This window comes from Lipotes vexillifer, unplaced genomic scaffold (genome assembly GCF_000442215.2).
Source record: "Lipotes vexillifer unplaced genomic scaffold, Lipotes_vexillifer_v1.1 scaffold644, whole genome shotgun sequence".
Lineage (NCBI taxonomy): Eukaryota > Metazoa > Chordata > Mammalia > Artiodactyla > Lipotidae > Lipotes > Lipotes vexillifer.
Genome location: NW_006783288.1, coordinates 4,045,273 through 4,048,665, shown reverse-complemented (window position 1 = coordinate 4,048,665; position 3,393 = coordinate 4,045,273). Strand labels below are relative to the sequence as shown.

At 43.7% G+C, this 3,393-nt stretch overlaps 1 pseudogene; it reads right to left on the bottom strand.

The window, feature by feature from the left end:
- The window catches only part of LOC103071839 (protein disulfide-isomerase A3 pseudogene), a 26,601-nt pseudogene extending 23,694 nt beyond the window's left edge, over window positions 1-2,907 (bottom strand).
- Between the last annotated feature and the right edge of the window lie 486 nt (window positions 2,908-3,393).

Below are 3,393 nucleotides of genomic sequence, written 5' to 3'. Positions count from 1 at the left end.
TTTGTCGTTTTTCGCCCCCCCCCCCCCCGCCAAAATTGGATTAGGCCCTGTGTGGAATTGTGAATGCCTGTATACCTACTTCATGACAGGACAGCAGAGCAATCTTGTTTTCAAAGGCCAAGAGCTGGTTGGTTTTTTTGTTTTTTGTTTTTTTTAACCCTCAGCTCTGCAGTTTTTCTCTCTCTTCATTCCAGTGAGGCTTTTTTTTTTTTTTTCCATCATTTTGAGTCAGCAGCCTGCCGGTAACAAAGGTACCCAGCTGTTCTCTGAGTTCTAATTTCAAAACTACAATTAGATATCATCTCACACCAGTCAGAATGCCCATCATCAAAAAATCTAGAAACAATAAATGCTGGAGAGGGTGTGGAGAAAAGGGAACACTCTTGCACTGCTGGTGGGAATGTGAATTGGTACAGCCACTATGGAGAACAGTATGGAGGTTCCTTAAAAAACTACAAATAGAACTACCATATGACCCAGCAATCCCACTACTGGGCATATACCCTGAGAAAACCATAATTCAAAAAGAGTCATGTAGCAAAATGTTCATTGCAGCTCTATTTACAATAGCCCGGAGATGGAAACAACCTAAGTGTCCATCATCGGATGAATGGATAAAGAAGATGTGGCACATCTATACAATGGAATATCACTCAGCCATAAAAAGAAACGAAATTAATTTCCAAACAACTTTTAATAGGTACTGCCTACCTTCCCGGCTGTGGGCTGCCTCAATAACACACCAGATTGCAGGTATTTTAAGGAGGGTTCTGAGGATTATGGTGAAGTGTGGTTTTTCCCAATAGTTTTAAGAATAGAATCGCTAATATCTCCCTGTAGTAATTTGTTTTCCTTTGATAGATGAGTGTGTGTTCTGGACAGTTTACTGCAATGCAGACCTGAAAGGGAACTGGCAGCGTTCTCCCAGATGTACCGCAGCAGCCCTGGACAAGCAGTAATCATAGCTGACGCCCGTGAGCAGGTCATAATTATCTTAACTAATCCCACCCCAACAAGAACGCTGTGTAGCAGATGTCTCATTGTCCCCGTTGCATAGATGAGGAAATGGAGCTTTGGGGAGGTTAAGTAACTAAGGTCACACAGCAAGCACATGGCAGACCCCAGGTTCCAACGCAGGCAATCTGACTCCGTCAAAAGCCATCTACTGCTACTGAAGTGGGTAGAAGACTGACTGCTCAAGTCGTGCATAACAAAGTAAAACATGATGGGGATGATCCCTTTTTCTTTAGTGAGTGTCTCCAAAACCTAACACAAGGCCACCACTGATGTTTTCAATATATCAGAGAAATCACACCTCTATAGGATCTCAGTCTCTAGGAGGAGTTATTGCTTTTTCCATTCTAAAGACTCACTGATTAGCCAAGAAGCTTGAATATGGGGGGAACTCGACCCCACACTATAAAGCTTTGTTAAACTAGACTCCATTAATTACTATCATAGAATCCAACATCAGAAGCAAAAAAGTATGGAAGTGACTGTATGACTTAAATCCTTGTGTTCAAAAAGAAACCTCTCTCTTTCCCCCCCCCTCTTCTCTCTCAAGTGCCCTATGGCCCTGGGAAGTTCAGCAGCTTGTCAAAAATGCACAAGTAAATTCGGGATTCAGAATTTCTGCATATCAGGACAGGAGTGTGGGCTGAACTTTAGCTTCGTACTGACTAGAAGGTAATGTTTGCTAAGCAAACTGATCAGGTAAACACACTTGCAATGGAATATTTAAGCTAGTCAAGAGAATAAATTGCTTCCAAGCATGTATTCACATGCAAATGATTGATATACTAATTATAAGTCACTCTTATCTTTTCATTAAAGGCTGCTCCCTTGAGGACCTCTCTTAGGTACAACTTTATTAAGTAAACACTCCTGAATATATCTGTCTTAGGAAAACAAACTGTCTTAATTCAGATTTTTCATTGGTTCAGATAGACATCCGGCCCTCCTACCCCCAAACCCAGATTAAATATTTCACCCAGAAGTAATTACTGAGTGCATCCTTCGTGTCAGGCCCCGTGTTAGGCCCTGGAAATCCAAAGGTGGATAAGATATGATTCCTATTTAGAAAAGGTCCATATAAGTTGAATTTTCTTCTTCTCAGGACGTCAGAACTTTTCCATTCATGAATGCTTAAGACCACATGGGCAGCCCTGATACCTAATTTCCTAATTTCCTCTGAACAACGTGATTCCAGATTCATCTGTACTGTGTGGACCCAATAGGTTTGTCAACTGCCATGTGTTAGTATTATTACACATTAAGAAATTGAATTTTCATTCCACCATCGGTATTGCAATGTAACAGAAATTAGAAAGACCCAGTAGAAGGGCGGGCCTGATTTTGAAAGACAACAGTGTCTCTTCTAGTCAATATCTTTGGGGACTGAGGGATCCTGTGACAGAGTTTTGCAAGTCACTGAATCCGTAGGCTTTTAAGCACCAAACTTAGTGTTATGGTATCCATTCTGAATTGGAATCTTTTTCAGTGGATAAAGTATACTTGCCTACACTGTTGAGCAGCATGTGTTGATGACTTCTGTCCTTTGGGTTGTTCAACCCCAGCGTCAATCTTGGGTCCTTTCTTCTTGTCTCCCTCATTATATATTCAGAATCTGACCACTTCTTACCTTCACCTCCGTCTGCTGGTACAAGCCACGTCATCCCTCATCAGCATTATTCCAGTAGCCTTCTAAAGTTTCTGCCCTTGCCTCCTCAGAATCTCTTGTGATCCTTTGAACTCGTAAGACGTCAAACCCTGCAGTGGCTTTGCAGCTACGGCCAGGTCACGTGGCCTACGGAGACCTTCATGATTTGGCTCATCTAGCTGACTGTCTCCCCCTGCGCCCTCTCTTGTTCTCGCTGCCCCCTGCTGTTTCTCAAACAGGCCAGGCATGCCTCCATCATGGGGCCTTTGCACCTTCTGTTCCTTCTGTCAGAAATAGTCTTCCTCCAGATATCACCCCCCACCTGACTCCCATCAAGTCTTTGCTCAAAGATTTTTTTTTTAAACCTGTCCATTGAGGGGCTGTTTCTTTAAATATAAATTTATTTTATTTATTTATTTTTGGCTGCTTTGGGTCTTCGTTGCTGCGCGCGGGCTTTCTCTAGTTGCAGCGAGCGGGGCCTACTCTTCACTGAAGCGCACAGGCTTCTCATCGTGGTGGCTTCTCTCGTTGCAGAGCACGGGCTCTAGAGCGCAGGCTCAGTAGTTGTGGCGCACGGGCCTAGTTGCTCTGTGGCATCTTCCCGGACCAGGGCTCGAACCTGTGTCCCCTGCATTGGCAGGCGGATTCTTAACCACTGTGCCACCAGGGAAGCCCCTGAAAGATCATTTCACATGAGGCTCTCCTTAGCCTCCCATTTACAACTGCTGCCTCGC